Below are 24,967 nucleotides of genomic sequence, written 5' to 3'. Positions count from 1 at the left end.
CGCTTTACACGCTCTTGATTCACTTCCAGAGAGAGATCAATACATAGGTTTTAAGACTCTTACTAGTCAGATGTATTCTTGGGCGGTGACTAGGGGCTGTTGAGTCCAGTTCACTGAGCAGGGAGTAGGTCTTGTCTATTACATATTTGGCTTGTGGAACGGTATCTGAGCTAATTTCAAACCCTTGTTTTATGCATCACCCCACCTCACCTTTCCCGTTAAGCAGCCATAGTGTGTTTTCTAAATGTGTGACTCTGTTCTGTTTTGTAATTCAGTTCAAGTGTAGCGATTTTGACATTCCCTCTCTCAGTGATATCTTAGGATAAGTGTCTTTTTCTCTGTGACTTATTTCACTGAGAGTCATCGTACCTAAATCCACTCATCCTGCTGCTACTAGCCTTATGACATTGATTTCATGGCTGAGTGATATTCCATTGTGCCTAAGTACCACAACTTCTTTATCCATTTTTCGCTTTCCTGGGATATTGAAGGTGTACCGAAGTGGAGGTTCTTGGAAACAGAGCAGCCCTAAACTTTGGGGTGCCTGTGTCTTGTTGATTTTTAGGTTTCCCGATTTATACGCCCATGAGTGGAAGTGCCCTATGCTCTCTAAGCTGTGCTTATTACATGTTTCAGGACACACCGTACACTTCTCCAGAGTGGCTGTTGGCAATTTACAGCCCGCCCATCAGCGTAGCAAGGCTCCCATGTCTCCATGGCCTGTCCTGCATTTTTGGTTTTTACACTTTTTTCAGCATGGCCCTTTTGACCGATGGCAAGCGAGACTTCTTTGTAGCGCTGATTTGCCTTTCCGGCTTGCCTGGTTGGCCAAAAAGGGCGTATGCGTTTTTCCCTGAATATATTCAGGGAAAAACGCATACGCCCTTTTTGGCCAAGGGCATCATTGTCAACGCTTTGCCGCTTTTCATGTGCTTTCAAGGCGAGTCGAGTCTGCCTCCTGAAACCTGTTTCCTGCAATTCTGCCTTGCTTTCCAATCCTCCTCGTTGCCTTCCCTCAATATATTTGTGGACGAGAGTTATCATTTATAACTCTGCAGGTTTGTGAGTTGCAGTGCCCCTGAGCTCCATTTGTCAACTCGCTTTTTTGGGAGCTGGCCGCCAAAGCGCAGGATTGCTTCGGGCCGTATTCTGGTTCCGGGGGGCAGGCTGAGCCTGTGGTTCATTCTTCTTCCTGATGGGAAAATAGAGTGACCTGTGCCTGTCCCAACACCTAGAGCTGGTCTCTCACTGGTTCCCCCTCTTCCCGTTCATCCTCAGGCCAAATTGCGACCTTTACGAAACAGGAGGTTAAAGGTGCTGATTCTCCAAGTAGGGAGATTGTTAGTCCAGCCGCTGGAATGGCGAACCCGAGCAGAAGGAGAGGAGAGATGAGGTGCGTTTGAGAAACCTTTCCCGATCACACGGCGTACCATCTTCTGGGTTTCCCATGCATGTTTTCGATGTAGGAAGATGCCCTTGAACCTGGAGATTTGGGACCCACGGCATGGGTACCACGCAGTATGACTTTAAAGGGTCTGCGTTTGCTCACCCAAGCCCACCAATCCTCTCAGCCCCAAGAGTGTCCAGCCTTATGTCTCATCCAGCTGTGGGTCTAGATATGGTCAATCCAGGTTGCATCAGAGCCCCTGAACGGATTTTGTAAGAATTTCTCTCTCTTTCACTGTCTTTGTTTTATGGGGTTTTTTTTTAAGTAATCTATTTTTATAATGGGGTTTAGCTGCTTTTCACTGCTGTGTTTATGCCGCTTTACACCCTCTTGATTCACTTCCAGAGAGAGATCAATACATAGGTTTTAAGACTCTTACTAGTCAGATGTATTCTTGGGCGGTGACTAGGGGCTGTTGAGTCCAGTTCACTGAGCAGGGAGTAGGTCTTGTCTATTACATATTTGGCTTGTGGAACGGTATCTGAGCTAATTTCAAACCCTTGTTTTATGCATCACCCCACCTCACCTTTCCCGTTAAGCAGCCATAGTGTGTTTTCTAAATGTGTGACTCTGTTCTGTTTTGTAATTCAGTTCAAGTGTAGCGATTTTGACATTCCCTCTCTCAGTGATATCTTAGGATAAGTGTCTTTTTCTCTGTGACTTATTTCACTGAGAGTCATCGTACCTAAATCCACTCATCCTGCTGCTACTAGCCTTATGACATTGATTTCATGGCTGAGTGATATTCCATTGTGCCTAAGTACCACAACTTCTTTATCCATTTTTCGCTTTCCTGGGATATTGAAGGTGTACCGAAGTGGAGGTTCTTGGAAACAGAGCAGCCCTAAACTTTGGGGTGCCTGTGTCTTGTTGATTTTTAGGTTTCCCGATTTATACGCCCATGAGTGGAAGTGCCCTATGCTCTCTAAGCTGTGCTTATTACATGTTTCAGGACACACCGTACACTTCTCCAGAGTGGCTGTTGGCAATTTACAGCCCGCCCATCAGCGTAGCAAGGCTCCCATGTCTCCATGGCCTGTCCTGCATTTCTGGTTTTTACACTTTTTTCAGCATGGCCCTTTTGACCGATGGCAAGCGAGACTTCTTTGTAGCGCTGATTTGCCTTTCCGGCTTGCCTGGTTGGCCAAAAAGGGCGTATGCGTTTTTCCCTGAATATATTCAGGGAAAAACGCATACGCCCTTTTTGGCCAAGGGCATCATTGTCAACGCTTTGCCGCTTTTCATGTGCTTTCAAGGCGAGTCGAGTCTGCCTCCTGAAACCTGTTTCCTGCAATTCTGCCTTGCTTTCCAATCCTCCTCGTTGCCTTCCCTCAATATATTTGTGGACGAGAGTTATCATTTATAACTCTGCAGGTTTGTGAGTTGCAGTGCCCCTGAGCTCCATTTGTCAACTCGCTTTTTTGGGAGCTGGCCGCCAAAGCGCAGGATTGCTTCAGGCCGTATTCTGGTTCCGGGGGGCAGGCTGAGCCTGTGGTTCATTCTTCTTCCTGATGGGAAAATAGAGTGACCTGTGCCTGTCGCAACACCTAGAGCTGGTCTCTCACTGGTTCCCCCTCTTCCCGTTCATCCTCAGGCCAAATTGCGACCTTTACGAAACAGGAGGTTAAAGGTGCTGATTCTCCAAGTAGGGAGATTGTTAGTCGAGCGGCTGGAATGGCGAACCCGAGCAGAAGGAGAGGAGAGATGAGGTGCGTTTGAGAAACCTTTCCCGATCACACGGCGTACCATCTTCTGGGTTTCCCATGCATGTTTTCGATGTAGGAAGATGCCCTTGAACCTGGAGATTTGGGACCCACGGCATGGGTACCACGCAGTATGACTTTAAAGGGTCTGCGTTTGCTCACCCAAGCTCACCAATCCTCTCAGCCCCAAGAGTGTCCAGCCTCATGTCTCATCCAGCTGTGGGTCTAGATATGGTCAATCCAGGTTGCATCAGAGCCCCTGAACGGACTTTGTAAGAATTTCTCTCTCTTTCACTGTCTTTGTTTTATGGGGTTTTTTTTAAGTAATCTATTTTTATAATGGGGTTTAGCTGCTTTCCACTGCTGTGTTTATGCCGCTTTACACCCTCTTGATTCACTTCCAGAGAGAGATCAATACATAGGTTTTAAGACTCTTACTAGTCAGATATATTCTTGGGCGGTGAATAGGGGCTGTTGAGTGCAGTTCACTGAGCAGGGAGTAGGTCTTGTCTATTACATATTTGGCTTGTGGAACGGTATCTGAGCTAATTTCAAACCCTTGTTTTATGCATCAGCCCACCTCACCTTTCCCGTTAAGCAGCCATAGTGTGTTTTCTAAATGTGTGACTCTGTTCTGTTTTGTAATTCAGTTCAAGTGTAGCGATTTTGACATTCCCTCTCTCAGTGATATCTTAGGATAAGTGTCTTTTTCTCTGTGACTTTTTTCACTGAGAGTCTTCGTACCTAAATCCACTCATCCTGCTGCTACTAGCCTTATGACATTGATTTCATGGCTGAGTGATATTCCATTGTGCCTAAGTACCACAACTTCTTTATCCATTTTTCGCTTTCCTGGGATATTGAAGGTGTACCGAAGTGGAGGTTCTTGGAAACAGAGCAGCCCTAAACTTTGGGGTGCCTGTGTCTTGTTGATTTTTAGGTTTCCCGATTTATACGCCCATGAGTGGAAGTGCCCTATGCTCTCTAAGCTGTGCTTATTACATGTTTCAGGACACACCGTACACTTCTCCAGAGTGGCTGTTGGCAATTTACAGCCCGCCCATCAGCGTAGCAAGGCTCCCATGTCTCCATGGCCTGTCCTGCATTTCTGGTTTTTACACGTTTTTCAGCATGGCCCTTTTGACCGATGGCAAGCGAGCCTTCTTTGTAGCGCTGATTTGCCTTTCCGGCTTGCCTGGTTGGCCAAAAAGGGCGTATGCGTTTTTCCCTGAATATATTCAGGGAAAAACGCATACGCCCTTTTTGGCCAAGGGCATCATTGTCAACGCTTTGCCGCTTTTCATGTGCTTTCAAGGCGAGTCGAGTCTGCCTCCTGAAACCTGTTTCCTGCAATTCTGCCTTGCTTTCCAATCCTCCTCGTTGCCTTCCCTCAATATATTTGTGGACGAGAGTTATCATTTATAACTCTGCCGGTTTGTGAGTTGCAGTGCCCCTGAGCTCCATTTGTCAACTCGCTTTTTTGGGAGCTGGCCGCCAAAGCGCAGGATTGCTTCAGGCCGTATTCTGGTTCCGGGGGGCAGGCTGAGCCTGTGGTTCATTCTTCTTCCTGATGGGAAAATAGAGTGACCTGTGCCTGTCCCAACACCTAGAGCTGGTCTCTCATTGGTTCCCCCTCTTCCCGTTCATCCTCAGGCCAAATTGCGAGCTGTCCGAAACAGGAGGTTAAAGGTGCTGATTCTCCAAGTAGGGAGATTGTTAGTCGAGCGGCTGGAATGGCGAACCCGAGCACAAGGAGAGGAGAGATGAGGTGCGTTTGAGAAACCTTTCCCGATCACACAGTGTACCATCTTCTGGGTTTCCCACGCATGTTTTCGATGTAGGAAGATGCCCTTGAACCTGGAGATTTGGGACCCACGGCATGGGTACCACGCAGTATGACTTTAAAGGGTCTGCGTTTGCTCACCCAAGCCCACCAATCCTCTCAGCCCCAAGAGTGTCCAGCCTTATGTCTCATCCAGCTGTGGGTCTAGATATGGTCAATCCAGGTTGCATCAGAGCCCCTGAACGGATTTTGTAAGAATTTCTCTCTCTTTCACTGTCTTTGTTTTATGGGGTTTTTTTTTAAGTAATCTATTTTTATAATGGGGTTTAGCTGCTTTTCACTGCTGTGTTTATGCCGCTTTACACCCTCTTGATTCACTTCCAGAGAGAGATCAATACATAGGTTTTAAGACTCTTACTAGTCAGATGTATTCTTGGGTGGTGAATAGGGGCTGTTGAGTCCAGTTCACTGAGCAGGGAGTAGGTCTTGTCTATTACATATTTGGCTTGTGGAACGGTATCTGAGCTAATTTCAAACCCTTGTTTTATGCATCACCCCACCTCACCTTTCCCGTTAAGCAGCCATAGTGTGTTTTCTAAATGTGTGACTCTGTTCTGTTTTGTAATTCAGTTCAAGTGTAGCGATTTTGACATTCCCTCTCTCAGTGATATCTTAGGATAAGTGTCTTTTTCTCTGTGACTTTTTTCACTGAGAGTCATCGTACCTAAATCCACTCATCCTGCTGCTACTAGCCTTATGACATTGATTTCATGGCTGAGTGATATTCCATTGTGCCTAAGTACCACAACTTCTTTATCCATTTTTCGCTTTCCTGGGATATTGAAGGTGTACCGAAGTGGAGGTTCTTGGAAACAGAGCAGCCCTAAACTTTGGGGTGCCTGTGTCTTGTTGATTTTTAGGTTTCCCGATTTATACGCCCATGAGTGGAAGTGCCCTATGCTCTCTAAGCTGTGCTTATTACATGTTTCAGGACACACCGTACACTTCTCCAGAGTGGCTGTTGGCAATTTACAGCCTGCCCATCAGCGTAGCAAGGCTCCCATGTCTCCATGGCCTGTCCTGCATTTCTGGTTTTTACACGTTTTTCAGCATGGCCCTTTTGACCGATGGCAAGCGAGCCTTCTTTGTAGCGCTGATTTGCCTTTCCGGCTTGCCTGGTTGGCCAAAAAGGGCGTATGCGTTTTTCCCTGAATATATTCAGGGAAAAACGCATACGCCCTTTTTGGCCAAGGGCATCATTGTCAACGCTTTGCCGCTTTTCATGTGCTTTCAAGGCGAGTCGAGTCTGCCTCCTGAAACCTGTTTCCTGCAATTCTGCCTTGCTTTCCAATCCTCCTCGTTGCCTTCCCTCAATATATTTGTGGACGAGAGTTATCATTTATAACTCTGCAGGTTTGTGAGTTGCAGTGCCCCTGAGCTCCATTTGTCAACTCGCTTTTTTGGGAGCTGGCCGCCAAAGCGCAGGATTGCTTCAGGCCGTATTCTGGTTCCGGGGGGCAGGCTGAGCCTGTGGTTCATTCTTCTTCCTGATGGGAAAATAGAGTGACCTGTGCCTGTCCCAACACCTAGAGCTGGTCTCTCACTGGTTCCCCCTCTTCCCGTTCATCCTCAGGCCAAATTGCGACCTTTACGAAACAGGAGGTTAAAGGTGCTGATTCTCCAAGTAGGGAGATTGTTAGTCGAGCGGCTGGAATGGCGAACCCGAGCAGAAGGAGAGGAGAGATGAGGTGCGTTTGAGAAACCTTTCCCGATCACACGGCGTACCATCTTCTGGGTTTCCCATGCATGTTTTCGATGTAGGAAGATGCCCTTGAACCTGGAGATTTGGGACCCACGGCATGGGTACCACGCAGTATGACTTTAAAGGGTCTGCGTTTGCTCACCCAAGCTCACCAATCCTCTCAGCCCCAAGAGTGTCCAGCCTCATGTCTCATCCAGCTGTGGGTCTAGATATGGTCAATCCAGGTTGCATCAGAGCCCCTGAACGGACTTTGTAAGAATTTCTCTCTCTTTCACTGTCTTTGTTTTATGGGGTTTTTTTTAAGTAATCTATTTTTATAATGGGGTTTAGCTGCTTTCCACTGCTGTGTTTATGCCGCTTTACACCCTCTTGATTCACTTCCAGAGAGAGATCAATACATAGGTTTTAAGACTCTTACTAGTCAGATATATTCTTGGGCGGTGAATAGGGGCTGTTGAGTGCAGTTCACTGAGCAGGGAGTAGGTCTTGTCTATTACATATTTGGCTTGTGGAACGGTATCTGAGCTAATTTCAAACCCTTGTTTTATGCATCAGCCCACCTCACCTTTCCCGTTAAGCAGCCATAGTGTGTTTTCTAAATGTGTGACTCTGTTCTGTTTTGTAATTCAGTTCAAGTGTAGCGATTTTGACATTCCCTCTCTCAGTGATATCTTAGGATAAGTGTCTTTTTCTCTGTGACTTTTTTCACTGAGAGTCTTCGTACCTAAATCCACTCATCCTGCTGCTACTAGCCTTATGACATTGATTTCATGGCTGAGTGATATTCCATTGTGCCTAAGTACCACAACTTCTTTATCCATTTTTCGCTTTCCTGGGATATTGAAGGTGTACCGAAGTGGAGGTTCTTGGAAACAGAGCAGCCCTAAACTTTGGGGTGCCTGTGTCTTGTTGATTTTTAGGTTTCCCGATTTATACGCCCATGAGTGGAAGTGCCCTATGCTCTCTAAGCTGTGCTTATTACATGTTTCAGGACACACCGTACACTTCTCCAGAGTGGCTGTTGGCAATTTACAGCCCGCCCATCAGCGTAGCAAGGCTCCCATGTCTCCATGGCCTGTCCTGCATTTCTGGTTTTTACACGTTTTTCAGCATGGCCCTTTTGACCGATGGCAAGCGAGCCTTCTTTGTAGCGCTGATTTGCCTTTCCGGCTTGCCTGGTTGGCCAAAAAGGGCGTATGCGTTTTTCCCTGAATATATTCAGGGAAAAACGCATACGCCCTTTTTGGCCAAGGGCATCATTGTCAACGCTTTGCCGCTTTTCATGTGCTTTCAAGGCGAGTCGAGTCTGCCTCCTGAAACCTGTTTCCTGCAATTCTGCCTTGCTTTCCAATCCTCCTCGTTGCCTTCCCTCAATATATTTGTGGACGAGAGTTATCATTTATAACTCTGCCGGTTTGTGAGTTGCAGTGCCCCTGAGCTCCATTTGTCAACTCGCTTTTTTGGGAGCTGGCCGCCAAAGCGCAGGATTGCTTCAGGCCGTATTCTGGTTCCGGGGGGCAGGCTGAGCCTGTGGTTCATTCTTCTTCCTGATGGGAAAATAGAGTGACCTGTGCCTGTCCCAACACCTAGAGCTGGTCTCTCATTGGTTCCCCCTCTTCCCGTTCATCCTCAGGCCAAATTGCGAGCTGTCCGAAACAGGAGGTTAAAGGTGCTGATTCTCCAAGTAGGGAGATTGTTAGTCGAGCGGCTGGAATGGCGAACCCGAGCACAAGGAGAGGAGAGATGAGGTGCGTTTGAGAAACCTTTCCCGATCACACAGTGTACCATCTTCTGGGTTTCCCACGCATGTTTTCGATGTAGGAAGATGCCCTTGAACCTGGAGATTTGGGACCCACGGCATGGGTACCACGCAGTATGACTTTAAAGGGTCTGCGTTTGCTCACCCAAGCCCACCAATCCTCTCAGCCCCAAGAGTGTCCAGCCTTATGTCTCATCCAGCTGTGGGTCTAGATATGGTCAATCCAGGTTGCATCAGAGCCCCTGAACGGATTTTGTAAGAATTTCTCTCTCTTTCACTGTCTTTGTTTTATGGGGTTTTTTTTTAAGTAATCTATTTTTATAATGGGGTTTAGCTGCTTTTCACTGCTGTGTTTATGCCGCTTTACACCCTCTTGATTCACTTCCAGAGAGAGATCAATACATAGGTTTTAAGACTCTTACTAGTCAGATGTATTCTTGGGTGGTGAATAGGGGCTGTTGAGTCCAGTTCACTGAGCAGGGAGTAGGTCTTGTCTATTACATATTTGGCTTGTGGAACGGTATCTGAGCTAATTTCAAACCCTTGTTTTATGCATCACCCCACCTCACCTTTCCCGTTAAGCAGCCATAGTGTGTTTTCTAAATGTGTGACTCTGTTCTGTTTTGTAATTCAGTTCAAGTGTAGCGATTTTGACATTCCCTCTCTCAGTGATATCTTAGGATAAGTGTCTTTTTCTCTGTGACTTTTTTCACTGAGAGTCATCGTACCTAAATCCACTCATCCTGCTGCTACTAGCCTTATGACATTGATTTCATGGCTGAGTGATATTCCATTGTGCCTAAGTACCACAACTTCTTTATCCATTTTTCGCTTTCCTGGGATATTGAAGGTGTACCGAAGTGGAGGTTCTTGGAAACAGAGCAGCCCTAAACTTTGGGGTGCCTGTGTCTTGTTGATTTTTAGGTTTCCCGATTTATACGCCCATGAGTGGAAGTGCCCTATGCTCTCTAAGCTGTGCTTATTACATGTTTCAGGACACACCGTACACTTCTCCAGAGTGGCTGTTGGCAATTTACAGCCTGCCCATCAGCGTAGCAAGGCTCCCATGTCTCCATGGCCTGTCCTGCATTTCTGGTTTTTACACGTTTTTCAGCATGGCCCTTTTGACCGATGGCAAGCGAGCCTTCTTTGTAGCGCTGATTTGCCTTTCCGGCTTGCCTGGTTGGCCAAAAAGGGCGTATGCGTTTTTCCCTGAATATATTCAGGGAAAAACGCATACGCCCTTTTTGGCCAAGGGCATCATTGTCAACGCTTTGCCGCTTTTCATGTGCTTTCAAGGCGAGTCGAGTCTGCCTCCTGAAACCTGTTTCCTGCAATTCTGCCTTGCTTTCCAATCCTCCTCGTTGCCTTCCCTCAATATATTTGTGGACGAGAGTTATCATTTATAACTCTGCAGGTTTGTGAGTTGCAGTGCCCCTGAGCTCCATTTGTCAACTCGCTTTTTTGGGAGCTGGCCGCCAAAGCGCAGGATTGCTTCAGGCCGTATTCTGGTTCCGGGGGGCAGGCTGAGCCTGTGGTTCATTCTTCTTCCTGATGGGAAAATAGAGTGACCTGTGCCTGTCCCAACACCTAGAGCTGGTCTCTCACTGGTTCCCCCTCTTCCCGTTCATCCTCAGGCCAAATTGCGACCTTTACGAAACAGGAGGTTAAAGGTGCTGATTCTCCAAGTAGGGAGATTGTTAGTCGAGCGGCTGGAATGGCGAACCCGAGCAGAAGGAGAGGAGAGATGAGGTGCGTTTGAGAAACCTTTCCCGATCACACGGCGTACCATCTTCTGGGTTTCCCATGCATGTTTTCGATGTAGGAAGATGCCCTTGAACCTGGAGATTTGGGACCCACGGCATGGGTACCACGCAGTATGACTTTAAAGGGTCTGCGTTTGCTCACCCAAGCTCACCAATCCTCTCAGCCCCAAGAGTGTCCAGCCTCATGTCTCATCCAGCTGTGGGTCTAGATATGGTCAATCCAGGTTGCATCAGAGCCCCTGAACGGACTTTGTAAGAATTTCTCTCTCTTTCACTGTCTTTGTTTTCTGGGGTTTTTTTTAAGTAATCTATTTTTATAATGGGGTTTAGCTGCTTTCCACTGCTGTGTTTATGCCGCTTTACACCCTCTTGATTCACTTCCAGAGAGAGATCAATACATAGGTTTTAAGACTCTTACTAGTCAGATATATTCTTGGGCGGTGAATAGGGGCTGTTGAGTCCAGTTCACTGAGCAGGGAGTAGGTCTTGTCTATTACATATTTGGCTTGTGGAACGGTATCTGAGCTAATTTCAAACCCTTGTTTTATGCATCACCCCACCTCACCTTTCCCGTTAAGCAGCCATAGTGTGTTTTCTAAATGTGTGACTCTGTTCTGTTTTGTAATTCAGTTCAAGTGTAGCGATTTTGACATTCCCTCTCTCAGTGATATCTTAGGATAAGTGTCTTTTTCTCTGTGACTTTTTTCACTGAGAGTCATCGTACCTAAATCCACTCATCCTGCTGCTACTAGCCTTATGACATTGATTTCATGGCTGAGTGATATTCCATTGTGCCTAAGTACCACAACTTCTTTATCCATTTTTCGCTTTCCTGGGATATTGAAGGTGTACCGAAGTGGAGGTTCTTGGAAACAGAGCAGCCCTAAACTTTGGGGTGCCTGTGTCTTGTTGATTTTTAGGTTTCCCGATTTATACGCCCATGAGAGGAAGTGCCCTATGCTCTCTAAGCTGTGCTTATTACATGTTTCAGGACACACCGTACACTTCTCCAGAGTGGCTGTTGGCAATTTACAGCCCGCCCATCAGCGTAGCAAGGCTCCCATGTCTCCATGGCCTGTCCTGCATTTCTGGTTTTTACACTTTTTTCAGCATGGCCCTTTTGACCGATGGCAAGCGAGACTTCTTTGTAGCGCTGATTTGCCTTTCCGGCTTGCCTGGTTGGCCAAAAAGGGCGTATGCGTTTTTCCCTGAATATATTCAGGGAAAAACGCATACGCCCTTTTTGGCCAAGGGCATCATTGTCAACGCTTTGCCGCTTTTCATGTGCTTTCAAGGCGAGTCGAGTCTGCCTCCTGAAACCTGTTTCCTGCAATTCTGCCTTGCTTTCCAATCCTCCTCGTTGCCTTCCCTCAATATATTTGTGGACGAGAGTTATCATTTATAACTCTGCAGGTTTGTGAGTTGCAGTGCCCCTGAGCTCCATTTGTCAACTCGCTTTTTTGGGAGCTGGCCGCCAAAGCGCAGGATTGCTTCAGGCCGTATTCTGGTTCCGGGGGGCAGGCTGAGCCTGTGGTTCATTCTTCTTCCTGATGGGAAAATAGAGTGACCTGTGCCTGTCCCAACACCTAGAGCTGGTCTCTCACTGGTTCCCCCTCTTCCCGTTCATCCTCAGGCCAAATTGCGACCTTTACGAAACAGGAGGTTAAAGGTGCTGATTCTCCAAGTAGGGAGATTGTTAGTCGAGCGGCTGGAATGGCGAACCCGAGCAGAAGGAGAGGAGAGATGAGGTGCGTTTGAGAAACCTTTCCCGATCACACGGTGTACCATCTTCTGGGTTTCCCATGCATGTTTTCGATGTAGGAAGATGCCCTTGAACCTGGAGATTTGGGACCCACGGCATGGGTACCACGCAGTATGACTTTAAAGGGTCTGCGTTTGCTCACCCAAGCCCACCAATCCTCTCAGCCCCAAGAGTGTCCAGCCTTATGTCTCATCCAGCTGTGGGTCTAGATATGGTCAATCCAGGTTGCATCAGAGCCCCTGAACGGATTTTGTAAGAATTTCTCTCTCTTTCACTGTCTTTGTTTTATGGGGTTTTTTTTTAAGTAATCTATTTTTATAATGGGGTTTAGCTGCTTTTCACTGCTGTGTTTATGCCGCTTTACACCCTCTTGATTCACTTCCAGAGAGAGATCAATACATAGGTTTTAAGACTCTTACTAGTCAGATGTATTCTTGGGCGGTGAATAGGGGCTGTTGAGTCCAGTTCACTGAGCAGGGAGTAGGTCTTGTCTATTACATATTTGGCTTGTGGAACGGTATCTGAGCTAATTTCAAACCCTTGTTTTATGCATCACCCCACCTCACCTTTCCCGTTAAGCAGCCATAGTGTGTTTTCTAAATGTGTGACTCTGTTCTGTTTTGTAATTCAGTTCAAGTGTAGCGATTTTGACATTCCCTCTCTCAGTGATATCTTAGGATAAGTGTCTTTTTCTCTGTGACTTTTTTCACTGAGAGTCATCGTACCTAAATCCACTCATCCTGCTGCTACTAGCCTTATGACATTGATTTCATGGCTGAGTGATATTCCATTGTGCCTAAGTACCACAACTTCTTTATCCATTTTTCGCTTTCCTGGGATATTGAAGGTGTACCGAAGTGGAGGTTCTTGGAAACAGAGCAGCCCTAAACTTTGGGGTGCCTGTGTCTTGTTGATTTTTAGGTTTCCCGATTTATACGCCCATGAGTGGAAGTGCCCTATGCTCTCTAAGCTGTGCTTATTACATGTTTCAGGACACACCGTACACTTCTCCAGAGTGGCTGTTGGCAATTTACAGCCCGCCCATCAGCGTAGCAAGGCTCCCATGTCTCCATGGCCTGTCCTGCATTTTTGGTTTTTACACTTTTTTCAGCATGGCCCTTTTGACCGATGGCAAGCGAGACTTCTTTGTAGCGCTGATTTGCCTTTCCGGCTTGCCTGGTTGGCCAAAAAGGGCGTATGCGTTTTTCCCTGAATATATTCAGGGAAAAACGCATACGCCCTTTTTGGCCAAGGGCATCATTGTCAACGCTTTGCCGCTTTTCATGTGCTTTCAAGGCGAGTCGAGTCTGCCTCCTGAAACCTGTTTCCTGCAATTCTGCCTTGCTTTCCAATCCTCCTCGTTGCCTTCCCTCAATATATTTGTGGACGAGAGTTATCATTTATAACTCTGCAGGTTTGTGAGTTGCAGTGCCCCTGAGCTCCATTTGTCAACTCGCTTTTTTGGGAGCTGGCCGCCAAAGCGCAGGATTGCTTCGGGCCGTATTCTGGTTCCGGGGGTAGGCTGAGCCTGCGGTTCATTCTTCTTCCTGATGGGAAAATAGAGTGACCTGTGCCTGTCCCAACACCTAGAGCTGGTCTCTCACTGGTTCCCCCTCTTCCCGTTCATCCTCAGGCCAAATTGCGACCTTTACGAAACAGGAGGTTAAAGGTGCTGATTCTCCAAGTAGGGAGATTGTTAGTCCAGCCGCTGGAATGGCGAACCCGAGCAGAAGGAGAGGAGAGATGAGGTGCGTTTGAGAAACCTTTCCCGATCACACGGCGTACCATCTTCTGGGTTTCCCATGCATGTTTTCGATGTAGGAAGATGCCCTTGAACCTGGAGATTTGGGACCCACGGCATGGGTACCACGCAGTATGACTTTAAAGGGTCTGCGTTTGCTCACCCAAGCCCACCAATCCTCTCAGCCCCAAGAGTGTCCAGCCTTATGTCTCATCCAGCTGTGGGTCTAGATATGGTCAATCCAGGTTGCATCAGAGCCCCTGAACGGATTTTGTAAGAATTTCTCTCTCTTTCACTGTCTTTGTTTTATGGGGTTTTTTTTAAAGTAATCTATTTTTATAATGGGGTTTAGCTGCTTTTCACTGCTGTGTTTATGCCGCTTTACACCCTCTTGATTCACTTCCAGAGAGAGATCAATACATAGGTTTTAAGACTCTTACTAGTCAGATGTATTCTTGGGCGGTGAATAGGGGCTGTTGAGTCCAGTTCACTGAGCAGGGAGTAGGTCTTGTCTATTACATATTTGGCTTGTGGAACGGTATCTGAGCTAATTTCAAACCCTTGTTTTATGCATCACCCCACCTCACCTTTCCCGTTAAGCAGCCATAGTGTGTTTTCTAAATGTGTGACTCTGTTCTGTTTTGTAATTCAGTTCAAGTGTAGCGATTTTGACATTCCCTCTCTCAGTGATATCTTAGGATAAGTGTCTTTTTCTCTGTGACTTTTTTCACTGAGAGTCATCGTACCTAAATCCACTCATCCTGCTGCTACTAGCCTTATGACATTGATTTCATGGCTGAGTGATATTCCATTGTGCCTAAGTACCACAACTTCTTTATCCATTTTTCGCTTTCCTGGGATATTGAAGGTGTACCGAAGTGGAGGTTCTTGGAAACAGAGCAGCCCTAAACTTTGGGGTGCCTGTGTCTTGTTGATTTTTAGGTTTCCCGATTTATACGCCCATGAGTGGAAGTGCCCTATGCTCTCTAAGCTGTGCTTATTACATGTTTCAGGACACACCGTACACTTCTCCAGAGTGGCTGTTGGCAATTTACAGCCCGCCCATCAGCGTAGCAAGGCTCCCATGTCTCCATGGCCTGTCCTGCATTTTTGGTTTTTACACTTTTTTCAGCATGGCCCTTTTGACCGATGGCAAGCGAGACTTCTTTGTAGCGCTGATTTGCCTTTACGGCTTGCCTGGTTGGCCAAAAAGGGCGTATGCGTTTTTCCCTGAATATATTCAGGGAAAAACGCATACGCCCTTTTTGGCCAAGGGCATCATTGTCAACGCTTTGCCGCTTTTCATGTGCTTTCAAGGCGAGTCGAGTCTGCCTCCTGAAACCTGTTTCCTGCAATTCTGCCTTGCTTTCCAATCCTCCTCGTTGCCTTCCCTCAATATATTTGTGGACGAGAGTTATCATTTATAACTCTGCAGGTTTGTGAGTTGCAGTGCCCCTGAGCTCCATTTGTCAACTCGCTTTTTTGGGAGCTGGCCGCCAAAGCGCAGGATTGCTTCGGGCCGTATTCTGGTTCCGGGGGGCAGGCTGAGCCTGTGGTTCATTCTTCTTCCTGATGGGAAAATAGAGTGACCTGTGCCTGTCCCAACACCTAGAGCTGGTCTCTCACTGGTTCCCCCTCTTCCCGTTCATCCTCAGGCCAAATTGCGACCTTTACGAAACAGGAGGTTAAAGGTGCTGATTCTCCAAGTAGGGAGATTGTTAGTCCAGCCGCTGGAATGGCGAACCCGAGCACAAGGAGAGGAGAGATGAGGTGCGTTTGAGAAACCTTTCCCGATCACACAGTGTACCATCTTCTGGGTTTCCCACGCATGTTTTCGATGTAGGAAGATGCCCTTGAACCTGGAGATTTGGGACCCACGGCATGGGTACCACGCAGTATGACTTTAAAGGGTCTGCGTTTGCTCACCCAAGCCCACCAATCCTCTCAGCCCCAAGAGTGTCCAGCCTTATGTCTCATCCAGCTGTGGGTCTAGATATGGTCAATCCAGGTTGCATCAGAGCCCCTGAACGGATTTTGTAAGAATTTCTCTCTCTTTCACTGTCTTTGTTTTATGGGGTTTTTTTTTAAGTAATCTATTTTTATAATGGGGTTTAGCTGCTTTTCACTGCTGTGTTTATGCCGCTTTACACCCTCTTGATTCACTTCCAGAGAGAGATCAATACATAGGTTTTAAGACTCTTACTAGTCAGATGTATTCTTGGGTGGTGAATAGGGGCTGTTGAGTCCAGTTCACTGAGCAGGGAGTAGGTCTTGTCTATTACATATTTGGCTTGTGGAACGGTATCTGAGCTAATTTCAAACCCTTGTTTTATGCATCACCCCACCTCACCTTTCCCGTTAAGCAGCCATAGTGTGTTTTCTAAATGTGTGACTCTGTTCTGTTTTGTAATTCAGTTCAAGTGTAGCGATTTTGACATTCCCTCTCTCAGTGATATCTTAGGATAAGTGTCTTTTTCTCTGTGACTTTTTTCACTGAGAGTCATCGTACCTAAATCCACTCATCCTGCTGCTACTAGCCTTATGACATTGATTTCATGGCTGAGTGATATTCCATTGTGCCTAAGTAACACAACTTCTTTATCCATTTTTCGCTTTCCTGGGATATTGAAGGTGTACCGAAGTGGAGGTTCTTGGAAACAGAGCAGCCCTAAACTTTGGGGTGCCTGTGTCTTGTTGATTTTTAGGTTTCCCGATTTATACGCCCATGAGTGGAAGTGCCCTATGCTCTCTAAGCTGTGCTTATTACATGTTTCAGGACACACCGTACACTTCTCCAGAGTGGCTGTTGGCAATTTACAGCCTGCCCATCAGCGTAGCAAGGCTCCCATGTCTCCATGGCCTGTCCTGCATTTCTGGTTTTTACACGTTTTTCAGCATGGCCCTTTTGACCGATGGCAAGCGAGCCTTCTTTGTAGCGCTGATTTGCCTTTCCGGCTTGCCTGGTTGGCCAAAAAGGGCGTATGCGTTTTTCCCTGAATATATTCAGGGAAAAACGCATACGCCCTTTTTGGCCAAGGGCATCATTGTCAACGCTTTGCCGCTTTTCATGTGCTTTCAAGGCGAGTCGAGTCTGCCTCCTGAAACCTGTTTCCTGCAATTCTGCCTTGCTTTCCAATCCTCCTCGTTGCCTTCCCTCAATATATTTGTGGACGAGAGTTATCATTTATAACTCTGCAGGTTTGTGAGTTGCAGTGCCCCTGAGCTCCATTTGTCAACTCGCTTTTTTGGGAGCTGGCCGCCAAAGCGCAGGATTGCTTCAGGCCGTATTCTGGTTCCGGGGGGCAGGCTGAGCCTGTGGTTCATTCTTCTTCCTGATGGGAAAATAGAGTGACCTGTGCCTGTCCCAACACCTAGAGCTGGTCTCTCACTGGTTCCCCCTCTTCCCGTTCATCCTCAGGCCAAATTGCGACCTTTACGAAACAGGAGGTTAAAGGTGCTGATTCTCCAAGTAGGGAGATTGTTAGTCCAGCGGCTGGAATGGCGAACCCGAGCAGAAGGAGAGGAGAGATGAGGTGCGTTTGAGAAACCTTTCCCGATCACACGGCGTACCATCTTCTGGGTTTCCCATGCATGCTTTCGATGTAGGAAGATGCCCTTGAACCTGGAGATTTGGGACCCACGGCATGGGTACCACGCAGTATGACTTTAAAGGGTCTGCGTTTGCTCACCCAAGCCCACCAATCCTCTCAGCCCCAAGAGTGTCCAGCCTTATGTCTCATCCAGCTGTGGGTCTAGATATGGTCAATCCAGGTTGCATCAGAGCCCCTGAACGGATTTTGTAAGAATTTCTCTCTCTTTCACTGTCTTTGTTTTATGGGTTTTTTTTTTAAGTAATCTATTTTTATAATGGGGTTTAGCTGCTTTTCACTGCTGTGTTTATGCCGCTTTACACCCTCTTGATTCACTTCCAGAGAGAGATCAATACATAGGTTTTAAGACTCTTACTAGTCAGATGTATTCTTGGGCGGTGAATAGGGGCTGTTGAGTCCAGTTCACTGAGCAGGGAGTAGGTCTTGTCTATTACATATTTGGCTTGTGGAACGGTATCTGAGCTAATTTCAAACCCTTGTTTTATGCATCACCCCACCTCACCTTTCCCGTTAAGCAGCCATAGTGTGTTTTCTAAATGTGTGACTCTGTTCTGTTTTGTAATTCAGTTCAAGTGTAGCGATTTTGACATTCCCTCTCTCAGTGATATCTTAGGATAAGTGTCTTTTTCTCTGTGACTTTTTTCACTGAGAGTCATCGTACCTAAATCCACTCATCCTGCTGCTACTAGCCTTATGACATTGATTTCATGGCTGAGTGATATTCCATTGTGCCTAAGTACCACAACTTCTTTATCCATTTTTCGCTTTCCTGGGATATTGAAGGTGTACCGAAGTGGAGGTTCTTGGAAACAGAGCAGCCCTAAACTTTGGGGTGCCTGTGTCTTGTTGATTTTTAGGTTTCCCGATTTATACGCCCATGAGTGGAAGTGCCCTATGCTCTCTAAGCTGTGCTTATTACATGTTTCAGGACACACCGTACACTTCTCCAGAGTGGCTGTTGGCAATTTACAGCCCGCCCATCAGCGTAGCAAGGCTCCCATGTCTCCATGGCCTGTCCTGCATTTCTGGTTTTTACACGTTTTTCAGCATGGCCCTTTTGACCGATGGCAAGCGAGCCTTCTTTGTAGCGCTGATTTGCCTTTCCGGCTTGCCTGGTTGGCCAAAAAGGGCGTATGCGTTTTTCCCTGAATATATTCAGGGAAAAACGCATACGCCCTTTTTGGCCAAGGGCATCATTGTCAACGCTTTGCCGCTTTTCATGTGCTTTCAAGGCGAGTCGAGTCTGCCTCCTGAAACCTCTTTCCTGCAATTCTGCCTTGCTTTCCAATCCTCCTCGTTGCCTTCCCTCAATATATTTGTGGACGAGAGTTATCATTTATAACTCTGCAGGTTTGTGAGTTGCAGTGCCCCTGAGCTCCATTTGTCAACTCGCTTTTTTGGGAGCTGGCCGCCAAAGCGCAGGATTGCTTCGGGCCGTATTCTGGTTCCGGGGGGCAGGCTGAGCCTGTGGTTCATTCTTCTTCCTGATGGGAAAATAGAGTGACCTGTGCCTGTCCCAACACCTAGAGCTGGTCTCTCACTGGTTCCCCCTCTTCCCGTTCATCCTCAGGCCAAATTGCGACCTTTACGAAACAGGAGGTTAAAGGTGCTGATTCTCCAAGTAGGGAGATTGTTAGTCCAGCCGCTGGAATGGCGAACCCGAGCAGAAGGAGAGGAGAGATGAGGTGCGTTTGAGAAACCTTTCCCGATCACACGGCGTACCATCTTCTGGGTTTCCCATGCATGTTTTCGATGTAGGAAGATGCCCTTGAACCTGGAGATTTGGGACCCACGGCATGGGTACCACGCAGTATGACTTTAAAGGGTCTGCGTTTGCTCACCCAAGCCCACCAATCCTCTCAGCCCCAAGAGTGTCCAGCCTTATGTCTCATCCAGCTGTGGGTCTAGATATGGTCAATCCAGGTTGCATCAGAGCCCCTGAACGGATTTTGTAAGAATTTCTCTCTCTTTCACTGTCTTTGTTTTATGGGGTTTTTTTTTAAGTAATCTATTTTTATAATGGGGTTTAGCTGCTTTTCACTGCTGTGTTTATGCCGCTTTACACCCTCTTGATTCACTTCCAGAGAGAGATCAATACATAGGTTTTAAGACTCTTACTAGTCAGATGTATTCTTGGGCGGTGAATAGGGGCTGTTGAGTCCAGTTCACTGAGCAGGGAGTAGGTCTTGTCCATTACATATTTGGCTTGTGGAACGGTATCTGAGCTAATTTCAAACCCTTGTTTTATGCATCACCCCACCTCACCTTTCCCGTTAAGCAGCCATAGTGTGTTTTCTAAATGTGTGACTCTGTTCTGTTTTGTAATTCAGTTCAAGTGTAGCGATTTTGACATTCCCTCTCTCAGTGATATCTTAGGATAAGTGTCTTTTTCTCTGTGACTTATTTCACTGAGAGTCATCGTACCTAAATCCACTCATCCTGCTGCTACTAGCCTTATGACATTGATTTCATGGCTGAGTGATATTCCCTTGTGCCTAAGTACCACAACTTCTTTATCCATTTTTCGCTTTCCTGGGATATTGAAGGTGTACCGAAGTGGAGGTTCTTGGAAACAGGGCAGCCCTAAACTTTGGGGTGCCTGTGTCTTGTTGATTTTTAGGTTTCCCGATTTATACGCCCATGAGTGGAAGTGCCCTATGCTCTCTAAGCTGTGCTTATTACATGTTTCAGGACACACCGTACACTTCTCCAGAGTGGCTGTTGGCAATTTACAGCCCGCCCATCAGCGTAGCAAGGCTCCCATGTCTCCATGGCCTGTCCTGCATTTCTGGTTTTTACACTTTTTTCAGCATGGCCCTTTTGACCGATGGCAAGCGAGACTTCTTTGTAGCGGTGATTTGCCTTTCCGGCTTGCCTGGTTGGCCAAAAAGGGCGTATGCGTTTTTCCCTGAATATATTCAGGGAAAAACGCATACGCCCTTTTTGGCCAAGGGCATCATTGTCAACGCTTTGCCGCTTTTCATGTGCTTTCAAGGCGAGTCGAGTCTGCCTCCTGAAACCTGTTTCCTGCAATTCTGCCTTGCTTTCCAATCCTCCTCGTTGCCTTCCCTCAATATATTTGTGGACGAGAGTTATCATTTATAACTCTGCAGGTTTGTGAGTTGCAGTGCCCCTGAGCTCCATTTGTCAACCCGCTTTTTTGGGAGCTGGCCGCCAAAGCGCAGGATTGCTTCAGGCCGTATTCTGGTTCCGGGGGGCAGGCTGAGCCTGTGGTTCATTCTTCTTCCTGATGGGAAAATAGAGTGACCTGTGCCTGTCCCAACACCTAGAGCTAGTCTCTCATTGGTTCCCCCTCTTCCCGTTCATCCTCAGGCCAAATTGCGACCTGTCCGAAACAGGAGGTTAAAGGTGCTGATTCTCCAAGTAGGGAGATTGTTAGTCGAGCGGCTGGAATGGCGAACCCGAGCACAAGGAGAGGAGAAATGAGGTGCGTTTGAGAAACCTTTCCAGATCACACGGTGTACCATCTTCTGGGTTTCCCACGCATGTTTTCGATGTAGGAAGATGCCCTTGAACCTGGAGATTTGGGACCCACGGCATGGGTACCACGCAGTATGACTTTAAAGGGTCTGCGTTTGCTCACCCAAGCCCACCAATCCTCTCAGCCCCAAGAGTGTCCAGCCTCATGTCTCATCCAGCTGTGGGTCTAGATATGGTCAATCCAGGTTGCATCAGAGCCCCTGAACGGATTTTGTAAGAATTTCTCTCTCTTTCACTGTCTTTGTTTTACGGGGTTTTTTTTAAGTAATCTATTTTTATAATGGGGTTTAGCTGCTTTTCACTGCTGTGTTTATGCCGCTTTACACCCTCTTGATTCACTTCCAGAGAGAGATCAATACATAGGTTTTAAGAGTCTTACTAGTCAGATATATTCTTGGGCGGTGAATAGGGGCTGTTGAGTCCAGTTCACTGAGCAGGGAGTAGGTCTTGTCTATTACATATTTGGCTTGTGGAACGGTATGTGAGCTAATTTCAAACCCTTGTTTTATGCATCACCCCACCTCACCTTTCCCGTTAAGCAGCCATAGTGTGTTTTCTAAATGTGTGACTCTGTTCTGTTTTGTAATTCAGTTCAAGTGTAGCGATTTTGACATTCCCTCTCTCAGTGATATCTTAGGATAAGTGTCTTTTTCTCTGTGACTTATTTCACTGAGAGTCATCGTACCTAAATCCACTCATCCTGCTGCTACTAGCCTTATGACATTGATTTCATGGCTGAGTGATATTCCCTTGTGCCTAAGTACCACAACTTCTTTATCCATTTTTCTCTTTCCTGGGATATTGAAGGTGTACCGAAGTGGAGGTTCTCGGAAACAGGGCAGCCCTAAACTTTGGGGTGCCTGTGTCTTGTTGATTTTTAGGTTTCCCGATTTATACGCCCATGAGTGGAAGTGCCCTATGCTCTCTAAGCTGTGCTTATTACATGTTTCAGGACACACCGTACACTTCTCCAGAGTGGCTGTTGGCAATTTACAGCCCGCCCATCAGCGTAGCAAGGCTCCCATGTCTCCATGGCCTGTCCTGCATTTCTGGTTTTTACACTTTTTTCAGCATGGCCCTTTTGACCGATGGCAAGCGAGACTTCTTTGTAGCGGTGATTTGCCTTTCCGGCTTGCCTGGTTGGCCAAAAAGGGCGTATGCGTTTTTCCCTGAATATATTCAGGGAAAAACGCATACGCCCTTTTTGGCCAAGGGCATCATTGTCAACGCTTTGCCGCTTTTCATGTGCTTTCAAGGCGAGTCGAGTCTGCCTCCTGAAACCTGTTTCCTGCAATTCTGCCTTGCTTTCCAATCCTCCTCGTTGCCTTCCCTCAATATATTTGTGGACGAGAGTTATCATTTATAACTCTGCAGGTTTGTGAGTTGCAGTGCCCCTGAGCTCCATTTGTCAACCCGCTTTTTTGGGAGCTGGCCGCCAAAGCGCAGGATTGCTTCCGGCCGTATTCTGGTTCCGGGGGGCAGGCTGAGCCTGTGGTTCATTCTTCTTCCTGATGGGAAAATAGAGTGACCTGTGCCTGTCCCAACACCTAGAGCTAGTCTCTCATTGGTTCCCCCTCTTCCCGTTCATCCTCAGGCCAAATTGCGACCTGTCCGAAACAGGAGGTTAAAGGTGCTGATTCTCCAAGTAGGGAGATTGTTAGTCGAGCGGCTGGAATGGCGAACCCGAGCACAAGGAGAGGAGAAATGAGGTGCGTTTGAGAAACCTTTCCCGATCACACGGCGTACCATCTTCTGGGTTTCCCACGCATGTTTTCGATGTAGGAAGATGCCCTTGAACCTGGAGATTTGGGACCCACGGCATGGGTACCACGCAGTATGACGTTAAAGGGTCTGCGTTTGCTCACCCAAGCTCACCAATCCTCTCAGCCCCAAGAGTGTCCAGCCTCATGTCTCATCCAGCTGTGGGTCTAGATATGGTCAATCCAGGTTGCATCAGAGCCCCTGAACGGATTTTGTAAGAATTTCTCTCTCTTTCACTGTCTTTGTTTTACGGGGTTTTTTTTCAAGTAATCTATTTTTATAATGGGGTTTAGCTGCTTTTCACTGCTGTGTTTATGCCGCTTTACACCCTCTTGATTCACTTCCAGAGAGAGATCAATACATAGGTTTTAAGACTCTTACTAGTCAGATGTATTCTTGGGCGGTGAATAGGGGCTGTTGAGTCCAGTTCACTGAGCAGGGAGTAGGTCTTGTCTATTACATATTTGGCTTGTGGAACGGTATCTGAGCTAATTTCAAACCCTTGTTTTATGCATCACCCCACCTCACCTTTCCCGTTAAGCAGCCATAGTGTGTTTTCTAAATGTGTGACTCTGTTCTGTTTTGTAATTCAGTTCAAGTGTAGCGATTTTGACATTCCCTCTCTCAGTGATATCTTAGGATAAGTGTCTTTTTCTCTGTGACTTTTTTCACTGAGAGTCATCGTACCTAAATCCACTCATCCTGCTGCTACTAGCCTTATGACATTGATTTCATGGCTGAGTGATATTCCATTGTGCCTAAGTACCACAACTTCTTTATCCATTTTTCGCTTTCCTGGGATATTGAAGGTGTACCGAAGTGGAGGTTCTTGGAAACAGAGCAGCCCTAAACTTTGGGGTGCCTGTGTCTTGTTGATTTTTAGGTTTCCCGATTTATACGCCCATGAGAGGAAGTGCCCTATGCTCTCTAAGCTGTGCTTATTACATGTTTCAGGACACACCGTACACTTCTCCAGAGTGGCTGTTGGCAATTTACAGCCCGCCCATCAGCGTAGCAAGGCTCCCATGTCTCCATGGCCTGTCCTGCATTTCTGGTTTTTACACTTTTTTCAGCATGGCCCTTTTGACCGATGGCAAGCGAGACTTCTTTGTAGCGCTGATTTGCCTTGCCGGCTTGCCTGGTTGGCCAAAAAGGGCGTATGCGTTTTTCCCTGAATATATTCAGGGAAAAACGCATACGCCCTTTTTGGCCAAGGGCATCATTGTCAACGCTGTGCCGCTTTTCATGTGCTTTCAAGGCGAGTCGAGTCTGCCTCCTGAAACCTGTTTCCTGCAATTCTGCCTTGCTTTCCAATCCTCCTCGTTGCCTTCCCTCAATATATTTGTGGACGAGAGTTATCATTTATAACTCTGCAGGTTTGTGAGTTGCAGTGCCCCTGAGCTCCATTTGTCAACTCGCTTTTTTGGGAGCTGGCCGCCAAAGCGCAGGATTGCTTCAGGCCGTATTCTGGTTCCGGGGGGCAGGCTGAGCCTGTGGTTCATTCTTCTTCCTGATGGGAAAATAGAGTGACCTGTGCCTGTCCCAACACCTAGAGCTGGTCTCTCACTGGTTCCCCCTCTTCCCGTTCATCCTCAGGCCAAATTGCGACCTTTACGAAACAGGAGGTTAAAGGTGCTGATTCTCCAAGTAGGGAGATTGTTAGTCCAGCGGCTGGAATGGCGAACCCGAGCAGAAGGAGAGGAGAGATGAGGTGCGTTTGAGAAACCTTTCCCGATCACACGGCGTACCATCTTCTGGGTTTCCCATGCATGTTTTCGATGTAGGAAGATGCCCTTGAACCTGGAGATTTGGGACCCACGGCATGGGTACCACGCAGTATGACTTTAAAGGGTCTGCGTTTGCTCACCCAAGCTCACCAATCCTCTCAGCCCCAAGAGTGTCCAGCCTTATGTCTCATCCAGCTGTGGGTCTAGATATGGTCAATCCAGGTTGCATCAGAGCCCCTGAACGGATTTTGTAAGAATTTCTCTCTCTTTCACTGTCTTTGTTTTATGGGGTTTTTTTTTAAGTAATCTATTTTTATAATGGGGTTTAGCTGCTTTTCACTGCTGTGTTTATGCCGCTTTACACCCTCTTGATTCACTTCCAGAGAGAGATCAATACATAGGTTTTAAGACTCTTACTAGTCAGATGTATTCTTGGGCGGTGAATAGGGGCTGTTGAGTCCAGTTCACTGAGCAGGGAGTAGGTCTTGTCTATTACATATTTGGCTTGTGGAACGGTATCTGAGCTAATTTCAAACCCTTGTTTTATGCATCACCCCACCTCACCTTTCCCGTTAAGCAGCCATAGTGTGTTTTCTAAATGTGTGACTCTGTTCTGTTTTGTAATTCAGTTCAAGTGTAGCGAT

The sequence above is a fragment of the Eubalaena glacialis genome, chromosome 7 (assembly GCF_028564815.1).
Source record: "Eubalaena glacialis isolate mEubGla1 chromosome 7, mEubGla1.1.hap2.+ XY, whole genome shotgun sequence".
Taxonomy (NCBI): Eukaryota; Metazoa; Chordata; class Mammalia; order Artiodactyla; family Balaenidae; genus Eubalaena; species Eubalaena glacialis.
Note: the sequence above shows the minus strand (reverse complement) of the source record.